Consider the following 14,074-nt stretch of genomic DNA (forward strand, 5'->3'; position numbering starts at 1 on the left):
GTGCTTTCAGTTGGACTGTTACAAAAGCCTTGTTTTACCAAATGAGTGCCAGGTTTCTCATACCAAGCACAAGGAGGCTGCTTCAATCCATACATAGTTTTCTTACATTTGCGCACTATATTTGCTTGTCCTTTCTTGACAAAATCGAGAGGTTGCGTTAAATAGACTTCCTCAAATATATCACCATTCAAGAACGTAGTAAAAAGGTTTGATTAATGTATATTCTATCCAAAATGAATTGCTAATGCACATAGAAAACAAACAGTAGCCATACAACAAGTGGAAGCAAAGGTCTCAATGCCTTTCTGCTATGCATAACCTTTTGCAACAAGTCTAGCCTTGTAGTGATCAATCTCACCATCCGCCTTACATTTCAACTTGTAAACCCACTTTGTAGCAATGGCCTTTTTGCCAGGTAAATCACATAAAGTCCATGTGTCATTTCTATAAGTGCATCATATTTTGATTCCATGACATGCATCCAATTTTTTGAATTATGTACTTCATCAAAAGAAAGAAGTTCCTGACTATCACATAAACTAGAAATAGCCAAAGGATAACAATCTGACGCATAAGATGCATGGCGAGAACCTGAACGAGTATGATTAGACATAGGTGCATCCAATTTACCATCAAAAAAATTATGCACCAACCGTTCTGGTATACCTCTAGCATGTCATTCTCAGCCCTTTCCACATTATGTACATCATGTACATCTGCATCGATAATAGGCTGATACATAATATTTTTAGAAACCCCTGTAGGCTGTACATTCGTCTCATTAGAATTTACATTCAAGTTTTCACAATTAAAAGAGGCGGCAAAGTGTCATAAATGTCATGTGAGCTTACATTATTGTCTCTGGTACATGATAACAAAGGCTGAACAGAATCTTTCACAAATACAATATCTCACAAAACCAAGATACATTTTGTTTGCAACTGGTGTAACCTATAAACTTTGCCTTAAGTACTGTAACCAACAAAAATGCATTTAATAGCCTTATCATCCAGTAAATCCTAAGATATGAGGGAGAAGAAGAGTATGTCAAGACAAAAATTGAGTTCACAAGAGGCTTGATTTAAGCCAAGTTTTTGAGGAGGGCAATCAAAAAGTGAGCTCCTAAACCAACCAATGCAACCAAGGGAAAAGGGTAAGATCAATGCCTTGAAGTAAGATCAATACCACAATATGTACAACCATTCATGTGTGTGTGTGTGTGTGTGTGTGTGTGTGTGTGTGTGTGTTTTGAGAAAGATCTGTGATGGTAGGCTTACTAGCACTTTAAACAGCACATTTTCATGAAATACCAAAATATGAAAAAACATATTGAAATGGGTCCAATGCTCCATCATCCTTAGTGCCATTTGACCATAGTAGTAACAATCGTACCTTTTATCTAGAGAAAGCTCACAACCACCTTTAAAGGAAAGTGAAGTATAGAGTCATGGTATGGTAGTTACGCACAATGTAAAATATCTGTCAGCTCCATCATCCTTAGTGCCCACTAAATACCACAGCTAAAAGTTGGGCAAAGCCACACTTTTTCAATTCGATTGTTCAAATCACCCTAAAAAGGTAAGAAATGGCACTTTCCCCACCAACATTTTGGTACAATGTCACCATCTCATTGACAACACCACAAGAAGCCACAAACTGAGAATTTGAATAGTCACTCACGATTTCCATCCCCACTAACATCGGCAATACCGAATGAAACATATAGGAGGTGGTATTATCTATATGTTCACACCACAGGATCATATTTAGTCGCTGGATATCATACTTTTTATAGTATTGATTTAACACATTCCAATCACAAATGAACATAAGGCTTTTATTAAAAATTCTGGCTAGACCAGTGTGATAATTTTTAGACACAAGATCTGAAATAGTCTTCATCAATGAAAGCTGACATCTTGCCATGATAATCCTCGTCAGTTGGAAAGAGCTTTCCTAAGAAATGCACAATATCTACAAAGCTCTGAATATTTTGGCTCACAAGTTAGTTATAGAAGGTATTTGTTCAAGTTCGAAGAAGACTAAGAGGTCAAACACAATGTTAAGGACAAAGTGGCTTAGTTAAAGGTATTCACCTCCTTTGCGGTTATGTCAACAGTCCCAAATTATATGCCCAAAATTCATTCTCAAACCAACCCTTTGGAGTACTCAAGCGTTGCACAACAGGCTCTGTGCCCGCGCATCTGCGAGCACGAGTCATACACACAATAGCAAGAGTTAACTTCTCTCATATAATGGACACTCACAGAGAGAACCTGTCAAACCACAACATTCCAGAAGACAAGTGGAATCATGACACTTCTGAGAGAGAGAGAGAGAGAGAGAAAGAGAGAGAGAGAGAGAGAGAGAGGAGGGGGCCCTGTGCCACAAAGGTCCCAAGTATGAGTCCAGGAAGTACTCTGCATTTGTAACAATTCTCTTTCAATACAATTCTGTGCTTTTATGGTTAAAGAGAACCAAACACAAGACACAGATAAAATAACATAACATGAACATATCAAGTGCTCGACATTTCTCAAACATGCAACAGAGAGACCATCAACAGTAAGCTTCTACATTATCCAAACCTAATCCATACAATACTCCAGAATACTTCTCTGTCGAGCCATTAAAAAACTCATCCTTCAGCTTGCGGAAAGCACACGACGTTAGCAAGCTATCAGAACCTGCTTGGTGGCAAGAACCAAACCTCTCTACTTCCAGTATCTCTGCAAGCCTATTGAGCCCCCCATGTAGGTTATTGCAGAACTTCATTAAGTACTTGATGTCGTACACTGTTGGAAAATATATGCTAAGCAAGCTGAAGAACTCTGACTCTCCTGAAGGCAGATTTTGGCAAGTCAACAACTTGAGGAGATACCCAAAATCGTAGCCACTGTGGAAAGTAATCCAATGCATATTCTCATTCATCACAATGCCCGATGACATAAGCAACTCCCCAAACCTGTTCGAATCGATGCCCCTCTCTTCATTTTTCCCAAAATCCATCCCGCTTTGCCGTAAAAGATCTATTGAGTCTTGTGCATACACATCCTCTCGCAAGTTGAACTCTCGAAAATTGAACTGCCAAACACAATACTCATCGGTTCCACACCTTGGCAAGGACCCATTTTCATCAGAGAAGGTGAGACCCAACTGTATTAGCTTCAGCATATTGACATTGGCACGTAAGGTTTGGTAATGATAATCTGCGCTCGACTTAAAAACCCCAACTGGCCTCACCACTACACCAGGAAATTCTGTGTCCATTGCCAAATATGGGTAATCGTCAACAATATTACGAATCATTTCTATCTCTTCTTCAAGATTGTCTTCCCAAACCTCACGGATTCGCAGACCATTCACCATCTTTGACATGACAGACATAAGACTTAGCCTGCAGCCAAATAGACCATGAGATCAAAGATTGGTAGCAGAAAACTTGCTAAACAAACTAAAAGGGTTGATAATTTAACTCAGAATTTGCAAAGGCAATCAACTTTCAATCCCAGATCATAATACAAAAGCTTCAAACGACATTTGTAATCTGCAAAATGATGGTATTTTCAGAAGGTTAAGTAACCGATAGGAACGTGGATGAAGAGGCTAAGCCTGAATAGCATTACTATCCAATGAGATGAAGCAAATTTTTACATTTGAAGCAACATAACAGTTTATGGCATCCTACAAAAATGTGAGAAGCATGCCACAATTGCCACCACTTGGTATGGGGTAGAAAATTTAATACAGCATTCAACCATGCTGGGTAAAAGATACTCCTCCTAACATAAGACATAAATGCATCCCACTGAATAGAAGGTGCATGAGTGAAATTTGGGCCTTTGGCCTGCCCAAAATTAAAAAAGGCATGCCTGTTGTACATCAGGCAGTATGTGATGATTGCACTGGCATAAACATGATCCTACACATAGGTCATAGTGCAATCGGATCAAATACAAAGGAGGTAAGGTTTAAGCCTGCAAAAACCAGAGCTTAAAATTTCAAGTGTGGCATAACATGCATCAACAATTGATGCAAATCTCAAAACAAGAGGGTGATGAGGCATGAAATCTTTGGAAAACAATGATGGAAGGTCCAAAACATGCTCTCAGAGGCTATTACCTTCACAACGTGGTCCAAACATATGCAAGGCCATGCAGATGAACACATACAAGTAAGTCCACAAATGTAGCACAAGAAGGACAAGAAACCCAATGCGCCACCATAACTTCAACTTTGCTTCCGAGCGGGACTGTCAAATACATGAAGCTCTCATGGAATCCTATGAATCCATGCAGATCGGAGTTTGTTGTTAGAAGAAGTGGACATATACCTTTGCGTGCTTTTGGATCTGGGGAGAACACCTCGCAATTAGATCAAAGACACCGCAGAACACCTACGTAGCCTCTTCTGCTGTTATCCTCCTTGGCCATTGTACCTCGTCCAAGTAGGTTAACAAACACAGAGATGACAGAAAACGCAAGGTTGCGTGAAGATGGGACCCGCGTGGAGTGTGCAGCATGCGTGAGTGTGGGGATGTGTGTGGGTGCGACCGTGAGAGTCGAGACAAAGATGAGAGATGCAGAGAAGAGTCAGAAAACCCAAGAAAGGTGAAAGCGGCCCGCACTCACTGCAACGGCCCGCACTCTCCAGAAGAGGGAGCCCCGGCGGGATTGAGAGGTTGTATCACTTGTATGAGAGAGAGAGAGAGAGAGAGAGAGAGAGCACCCTGCGCAGCCCTGAAGAGAGATAATTATTAGAGAGAATTTTAGAGAGGGGGGTAGTTTCAGCCTTCGCAAAGGACTCTCTCTCTCTCAACCTTTACCGTGGGCAAAAGAGAAGGCCCCCGTCACATTGGGGCAGGCAAAACGCTGAGATGGTGAGCCCTTGTTCAATGCACGAAAAGCAAAAGGCGGTCCGCAACTTTTTAGAGGGCCGGCCTTACCAGCCCGGCCATCTGTACTTGTCCGAGCACAAACATGGATCGTGGGCCTTGAGCTCTGGAAGTCAACAAGAAACGCACACGTCTTACCCTCAAGACTAAGTGACACAGGCATGGGGCGTGGGATATAGAGTGAGACCATCGAGCACTGTAGATCTTGTCGACGCCACCAAAAGTAATCTCAGGTACAAAAAGTAAGCTCGGGCACGCGAGATTACATTTTGTACCCAAGATTACTTTCGGCCACATTTTGTATAAGAGTAATCTCCATCCCATACCATCACAAAAAACCTGCAGGTGCTCGTGGATAGGACACGAGAATCGCAAAGGTAAGGTCATGGGTTCGAGGCTTGGGTGCAAAGTAATCTCGGGTACCCGAGATTACTTTGCCATGATCTACGGCTCTCCTTCATCCCACTGTAGATCCCACCCCCTGAATGAACATGTCACTTAGTCCCCAGGATGTCCTACCACCTGGCCATAGGCCATTCACTGAAAAAGTCCAAAATTTTGTTTATAGCCCAGTGTGACTGTGAGGCCATCTGCCATCCAAAGGGAAAATGGGTGGGTGCCCCAGTGTGACAGGGGCCTAAGGCTGTGTTCAGACGAGAGCGGCGGCATCGCATATGCTTTTGATTGCCTCCGCTCTCAACGGCAACACAACTTGTAAAGAATCCTATGTAACAGCAACACTCAACGACAACAACCTAGTGGCATGAGCGATTGGCTGCTAGTGAAGAGAATAATATTCAACTCACGGAATCCAAATTTTGCACTGAAAAACACACGGTAGGGTGCACCTTCCGAGGGGGGGAGAACTCACCAATCTCGTGGTGAGTCTGGAACATCAAGTTTTGTATTCTTCAATGGCTGTCAGCCACCTGCACTAGGCACGCGGTAGAGTGCACCTTCCGAGGGGGGGAGAACTCACCAATCTTGTGGTGAGTCTGGAACATCAAGTTTTGTATTCTTCAATGGTTGTCAGCCACCTGCACTAGGCACACCTTCCCCACCATGTTTCGCTGCCTTGTTTGAACCTAGCCTAACGTTAGGGGCTTGCAACAATGGCATTGCACTGGAAAGCTTCTTTTGCACTCCTCCTAGAAGCCTTAGGGAATGCCCAAGCATTTGTAATGCTAGTATGGCGTGGCAAACTCACTCAAGCCAAGCTACCCCTTGCCTCCTTTTCGCTTGCTCGAGGAGCCCTTGCTACAAATAATCATTGGCTATGCGCGTATGTTGTATGTGTCAATGCAAGGAACTTGCCAATACACTGTGTGCGAGCCATAGATGGCTCCAAGCACACAACTAGCCTAAACTAGTAAGCTCAAAGATGGTGATGGTGTGTCACTCACCGCTCTACGCTTGCTGTCGTGGAGGATTCCTCGTCGCAAAGAAGAAGGAGCCGCTGCTGCGCTGCGCTCAACCGCTTCGCTGTTGCCGTGCCATCGTCGCAATGCTCGATCGCACACACTCTCTCTCTCTCTCTCTCTCTCTCTCTCTCTCTCTCTCACGCATATACACACACACACAAGGAGATGAAGAAGAAGAAGATGGAGATGGAGCAAGAGCAGCCTTCAATTGCACAAATGAGAGAATAAGTGAATTTTAGGTTTAGTTGACTTTTATATGAACTCACCCCATTCACACTTGGGCGCCCATGCTTAGCCAACTAATCCCTTCAATGTTCCAGTTAGAGTGCGCCTCTCATCGGCGATCACTCTTACCCTTTTCCTATTGGACTGACAAACCCGGTACCTGAGTCTACCAAATAGATAATACAGCGTCCGTCGTAGGTGATAGGAATGTGCGTGAGGGTTAACATGCCCCCCTTCCTGATGTAGATTCCGTCCTCGGAAGCTATTGAGTTGAAGCTCGTTCGTTGAGGTGGAAGAGCATTTGAGATGAATGTCCTTAGCCTTTTTTAGTCACTGCAAAATCAAACAACATTGGCACAGTAATTGCATTCTCATATACAATTAAAAAGCATATGCAGTTTTAGGCAGGCAAATTGATTGGTAGCATAATTCTAAACCATTTGTCAGCAAAAAACATTACATTGCAATATAATCAAACGCATAGACAGTTGTAAAGGTAAAAAATTAAACAAGTCTGGGGTCGCTAATTTAACGGTCGAAAGGCACTAAAGATCGACTATTAATACCATGGGCAAGCTTCTCAATTTTCTCTAGTCAATTAAGTTGTTTAATCACGAGAGCCAAGTATTTCATGTCCGAGGGCTGACTAGAGGCTATACCTAGAAGACCTTATAGTTAAGCTACGATAAAAGGAATTTCTCATGAAATCATCGCCTGACTGATTACCTTTTCTTTGAACCCCCAAAGTCTTTTCATAGTGACTCAATTTTGATGTGTGTGCTTATTTTGTATGCCTTGGGTTTTTTGCCTTTCAAGGAAAAGTGCCCACACTGGGAACCTCTAGGGTTGTAGTACCATAGGCGATACATGTGATGAAGTACCCAATCAGGTTGAGATTTCTCTTCCAGCTTAAGATTTTACATTGTGGCACTTTGGATTTTTGTTTGTTCGTCTTCAGCATTTTAATTTTGTAACCTTGGGGGGTCATATAACACTGTTACCCTCCTCAGGCTCATCACACTAGTAAACTCCCTTTATAATACTTAAGCTAAAGGTATGATAGGGAATAAGCCCACTAGAAAGCCCTAGTACATTTCACACAATGCTGCCTAAATCAGATTAAGAACCTAAGTAACCATTAATTATTAGGAAGGCATTCCCCATGGTATTAAGAGAAGATCTCTAACACCTAGCTTGGTCAAACTAGCTTAGTAGGACTGCTTGATTTTTAAACCTAGACAAGTGCTTATGACAAAAAATTACATTGAATTTAATGTTTGATACTAAGTAAATGCGTTGAATATTATGCTCCCAATCACAATTAAAGCAGACAAACATGGATGCAAAAAGGTTAAGGGGCCATGCTAATGGACAAGAAACACCTGTTTGTATTGATGATCGCGCTTGATTTGAAAAGTGGATGAGAGAAAGATTCAATGAAGGTCTAAATCCTAACCACAATAACACGTTTCTGCACACACGAGGAAACACAAAGAATACCCTAGGAGGCACATCAGTGGGAAGAAAGAACTTTGCTAATCACTAAACTCTAAAACAGAAACACTCCTATTGTACTAATCCTACCTACCCTCCATCACTCGAATGATGAGGATCAAAGGTGTTTTATGACATAGGTTTCTGTTTCAGTGTACCGGATGTGAATATGTAGGTCTGGTCAATGTTTTGACTTTTATTGTGCATACTCGTTTGCTAATTTCTCTTGATCTTTATTATTTTTGTTTTTTTTGTGAGTATAAGGCTTTATATATACATTCCCTAAGATTGGGAGATTGAGAGGTCAGGAGGAAGGTTGAGAGGGGAGTGAGTGAATGATGACTGTCAGCAAACACTCCCCCTTTCCTTGGGTAGATCATACCATTTGAAATGTGCTCGTCACCCTTTGAAACCAATTGTTCCAACTGGTAATAGGTGAGGATTTTTGCCAGTAGTTTTTTATTACCTTAGGCGCCTCGTCGAGTTGCAAGGGTGGCAAGGTACTCTACTAGGATCGAACTTGAAGTCGTTCATCATGTGATTCTTGAACATTGGGAGGTGTGGATTCATTTGTAGTTTCATGGAGGTCCACTATTGTAGGTGGAGGCTTTGGAGAAGCGTTTACCTCTATGGATACATTACATGAGGAGCTAGAAGCTTCATAGGACTCCTCCCTTCCTGAGCTAGGTGGAACAAATTGTTCTTTCTTCGGTACCCAAACTAGCTCTAGAGCGGGTGTGTAGCATTCTGCGATTTTTTTCTTTCCACGATCGTCAATTTGTTTTGGAGCTACAGGATTTGGCTCACATGGGTCAGGTGACAGGCAAGAACACAATTTACGTTTTGGCACCCAGATTTGATCATTTCCTTTATAGTAGCCTTGGGCTTCCAATAGTCGTTTAGGAATCCAACGCCATGTTTCCTTACATTTTTTGGGGCGAGTGGGACGTTTCTTACAAGGCTTCTGTTTTTTAACACTAGCTATGGTCGCTAAAGAAACTTTAAGGACCCACTTGTATGTTTTCTTTGTTATATGAGGATGAGTCTTGTCAGAAGCTATATGCATTGCTTGTAGCATATTTAGGGGTACGGGCATTTCATCCCCCTCATGTGTTACCCAGGTCGTCCCCCTATTTCCCCAAGTGTCTATGGTTGCTGCTAGGTGGACCCAATCCACATTGTCCGAGTCAGTCATCCCAGGTAGTACATCCATATAAGGAGAATCTTCCCCAACATCAGTGTCCACTTTACACGTGTAACAATAGTGCAATGGGGCCGAGTGAACTGTGGTGTCAGATCTATGATCAATTATAAACGTGTTTCCTAGGGGATGTGCTCGACCAGTTACAAGATCCACTAGAATGACAGAATCTTGGAACTACAAGTAGACATGGTTTTTAGACCAATCATGCACCATTTTTGCTTCCCTCATGAAAGGACGTCCTAAGATCATCTCCGATACCATAGTGTGTTTGGAGAAATCCATAATGTAACATTTAATGGCCTAATAACTTATGTGTAGCGGAAATTAGCATGAAGATAGTGGGCATTTCATTAGAATAGATTCCTAATGAGAATTACAAGAGTGCTTGGGTGGAGAGAGCAACAAAAAGCATAACACCTAGTTAGATAGCATCGACAATACTTTCAAAAGAGAGAGAAATTAAGCTATTGACAACACTTGAGGACCGGATTTGCATGGAGCCGGTCCCCCCTCCAAAAGGCTTTGTATTATGGTTTCTGCCATCAAGAGAGACATTGTACAATACAGTTCTTTGTGTTCCTTCAAGACTAGCTAGTGCAATGAAGATGGAAACTTCATGCACTAAGCAAAACACTTAATCAAACACAACTTGAATTATCCCCGTTCTCAGACCCAAGACCTCACACACCTTCGAAGATGGTGAGAGCTAGCAGGGTATGAGAGTAGATTGAGAGGAAGAAGGAGTATCTTACGAGAAAGATGTACATCTCCTCACATAATCACTCATATTAGCATAGCTTAGTTAGTAATTAGCTTGGTAGAGAAGATGAGCATGCATTGAAGCTTGGCTCTTGGTTGGATTTGCATCCACATGCCAAGAGAGTGTTGATGTAGGCTTCTATCTCACAAGCTTGGAGTAGGTGATGAGCTCTCCATTAAAGCTTGGGAGGAGATAGAGTATTCTTTCTTCACACATGGTCAAGTGTGAGTGTGTGTGTGTCAATGCCAAGCAAAAATCAGCCCCCTCTCTCTCTTGGGCGAGCCCTTCCTGCTAGATTGGTCTGGCTTTTGCCTCATTGGACCTCCCCAAGTCAAGCCAATGGGTGTTAAGCAGCATAAGTGATAGCCTTCTGACATGTGTCCCCCTTTCCCCTTTTGTGAGAGCTTTAGGTAATTAAATAATTAAACTAAACTCTCATTGGACCCCTTTGCCTCCTGGCCAATAGGAATCAGGCAAGCCATTGGGCTCCTGAATGCTCATTGGACCCCTTGGGAGACTGCCCAATAGTCTTCTAGGAGACTTAATTCTCATTGGTTTCTTTTATTAAATGTTTTTAAATTAATTAAACTAGATTACTCTAGCTTAATTCTCATTGGTCCACTTCAAGGGTCTTCCAATAGGAATTGGGCACACCTTGTGGGCATCTGGCCTAGGGAGCTGACATGTGTCCCTAATTCCCTTTGTGTAAAGGGAGCCTGTGTGTGTGTGTGTGTGTGTGTGTGTGTGGCTTTCTCTCTCATCCCCTACTAAATGGGCTCGCCCCCTCCTTTGTAGGCTTTGAAGAAGACTTTTGTACACACACTAAGCATCCAATTTTCCCTAGGGTTGGCCTTTGGACACAACCTTTGAATTTTGGAACCTTAGCATTTTGGAAGTCTTAATGGGCTGAACCTTAGGGTCTTTTTAGCCCATTGTTACACATGGCTCTTTTGCAGATGGCCCCCCCTTTTGATCCCTATTTTCCCTCCTTTGGATCCCTACTGTGGCCGGTCTGCTAGCTTAACCAATATTCTAGCTTTTTCTCCCATGGTACCTCCCCACATTAAATGATCAGTTTAATATGAGAAAATCATTTAGGAGAATTAGATATTGATTATTATGACATTACCTCTCTCTTGAAATCATAGTCGTCCTCGACTATGGTGTAGAGAAGATAAAGCATATTCATGAGTCCTTTTCTTAGCGGGTAGAGGATCCCTATGTTACCCTACGACATCATTCCATAATGGATGACTAGTCCATTTGGCGCTTGAGAGCCTGAGGTTGCCGCAAGCATGTCTGCACATCAGTCCTACCAGTCTTCCATAGTAGAGTGACAAGCTCTACTTGGTGTTTGGGAGACGTCGTCTCCGCAAACTTGATCTAAGCATGCATACTACTTCATTTTTGTGCACAAATAAAAAAAAGAGAGAGTCTTATAAGACAAAAATTTTGTTCATTTTTAACATTTTGTACATTTGCTTACTCTTGGGAAGCATTGTAAGCATTGACAAGGTTTAGGTTATCCTTTAATTGTATGCCTTGCATCCATCTAGCATCTTCAAAAGGATAATTCTTAAACTTAATAAGATATCGTCGGATAGTCTTACCGCCTCTTAATACCTTGTCTTCATGTCGGAGAATGGACTTGGGCTGTAGCACCTCCTCTTTGTCCTCGATCTCCGGTGGGTCTTCAATAGTTGGTTCTTGAGGTGGCTCTCCTTTGTAAGGCTTTAATAGGCTCACATGGAAAGCATTGTGTATGAGCCAATGATTGGGCAACTTGAGTTGATAGGCCATCTCATTGATTGGCCTAAGAATCTGAAAGGGACCATAGTACCTTTTTGCTAGTTTAGCATAGTACTTTTGGTGGCCCGTAGGATTCTTGCCCGTCGTGTGCCTCAATCGAGCTTTGGGAAACTTTAACAAGACCCAATCGTTTTCTTTAAAGGCTTGGGCTCTTCTGTGCTTGTCAGCAGCAACATTTTGCCTTTGCTGTGAGATAGAGATAGCATCCTTAATCTTTTGAAAAGATTCTTGTAGGTCTCGGCTATACTCATCTGCAGCGAAGATCTTACCATGTACCTTAAGTAGCAAGGGACTTTTTGATCTTCCCTCTATTACCTCGAAAGGTGCTTTTCCCGTGGAAGTATGTACAGTGTTATTGTAAGCATACTCCACTAAGGGTAAGTACTTCTCCCATTGGGATCTTTGATCTACTTCCGTTACATAGGCTTTTAGTAGATCGAGAATGGTTAGGTTAGCTATTTCACTTTGGCCATCAGTTTGTGGATGATAGGCCGAAGGGAAGTTTAGCCTTGTTCCTAAATTCTCAAAGAGACCCTTCCAGAAATTACTGGTCATTCTAGGATCTCTATCCGACACTATGGACATGGGCAAGCCATGGTATTTGAAAATTTGTGAAATAAAGAGGGTTGCCATTTGATGGGCTTTGATAGTCTTTTTGACAGGTATAAAATGAGCTTGTTTACTAAACCTGTCTACTATCGTCCATATTCCCGTATTCCCATGGATAGACTTAGGCAATCCAAAGATAAAATCCATGGATATGCTCTCCCATGGTGAATTAGGGATTGGAAGGGGTTGAAGCAATCCAAGTTGCTTCCCTCTATCAAATTTTGTCTTTTGGCATACCACACATTTGGAAACATACTCTTGTATGTTCACTTTCATGGTAGGCCAATAGAAATATGTTTCAATTCCCTTTAAGGTAGACCGAATCCCTCTATGCCCCGCATAAGGTGGAGCATGAGATTCATACATTACTTTCTCACGTAGTGAGTTAGTAACGCATAGTCTATTGCCATAGAGAAGATAACCATCTTGTAAAGTAAATGGTTCTTCTTTCTTCCCTAATGCAAGGGATGAAATCACATCTCTAAAATCGGGATCAATAGCATACTCATCTATCATTGAAGATAGACCATTGTGAGTTGCTATGGAAACCGCATTCACTCTCGGTCGTCTTGAGAGTGCATCGGCTACTTGATTATGCTTGCCAGCAATGTGAGCAATATGAAAATGAAATTGCGAAAGGAAATTTGCCCACCTCATTTGTTTGTCGGAGAGCTTGGTCTGCGTCATGAAGTACTTAAGACTTTGGTGATCCGTTCGTAGAATGAAAGGAGTCCCCAATAAATAGTGCTTCCATGAGTCTAAGGCATGTAGAACTGCAAGGAGTTCCTTTTCGTATATGCCTAGAGCTTGCTCAAGAGGGTCGAGCCTTCGGCTCTCATAGCCTATGGCGTGCCCTTCTTGGAGCAAAACAGCTCCAAGGCAATCACCACAGGCATCACATTGGACCTCAAATGGTTTTGAGAGATCCGATAGTGTAAGCACAGGTTGAGAGATAAACTTTTCTTTAAGCTTTTCGAAAGCATTGTTCTCCTTAGCAGACCATGTATACCTAACGCTTTTCTTTGTTAAGTCATGTAATGGTCCCGCAATTTGTGAGAACTTTTCTATGAAGCGTCTATAGTATGCACACATACCTATAAAGCTTCTTAGTTCATGAAGATTCCTTGGTTTAGGCCATCCTTTTATTACCTCTAACTTGGATGGATCCATTTGGATGCCATTTTGAGAGATAATGTGACCTAAATACTGAATCTCTTGCAAGAAAAATTCACTTTTCTTTCGATTAACATAAAGTTTATTCTCTCTTAAAACTTGAAATATTACGTGGAAATGTTGCTTGTGTTCCTCCAATGAATTAGAGTAGATGATAATATCATCAAAGAACACTCCAGTGAAGGTTCGATGAGGCCTGAACAGCTTCTCCATCAAGCGGTTGAATGTGGCTGGTGCATTGGTCAAGCCAAAAGGCATGACAATGTATTCATAAAGACCAAATGTAGTACGAAATGCGGTCTTTACAATGTCTTGATCAACTATCCTTATTTGATGATAGCCACTTTTTAGGTCAATCCTACTGAAGTAGGTCAATCCTTGTAGCTTATCAAATAGGTCTTCTACCCGTGGAACGGGAAACCTATTCTTGATAGTGATCCTATTTAGTGCTCTATAGTCGACACACATACGATATGTGCCGTCTT

At 42.0% G+C, this 14,074-nt stretch overlaps 1 pseudogene across 1 annotated transcript; it reads right to left on the minus strand.

The window, feature by feature from the left end:
• Positions 1-2,403: 2,403 nt before the first annotated feature.
• On the minus strand, positions 2,404-4,557 carry LOC147439132 (putative CCR4-associated factor 1 homolog 6 pseudogene; annotated as a pseudogene). Its single transcript, XR_015184552.1, has 2 exons — positions 4,334-4,557; positions 2,404-3,397 (listed from the first exon to the last, which is right to left on the minus strand). The product of XR_015184552.1 is annotated as a putative CCR4-associated factor 1 homolog 6 pseudogene (transcript).
• Between the last annotated feature and the right edge of the window lie 9,517 nt (positions 4,558-14,074).

The sequence above is a fragment of the Adiantum capillus-veneris genome, chromosome 16 (assembly GCF_014529385.1).
Source record: "Adiantum capillus-veneris isolate H3 chromosome 16, ASM1452938v2, whole genome shotgun sequence".
NCBI classification, from domain to species: Eukaryota; Viridiplantae; Streptophyta; class Polypodiopsida; order Polypodiales; family Pteridaceae; genus Adiantum; species Adiantum capillus-veneris.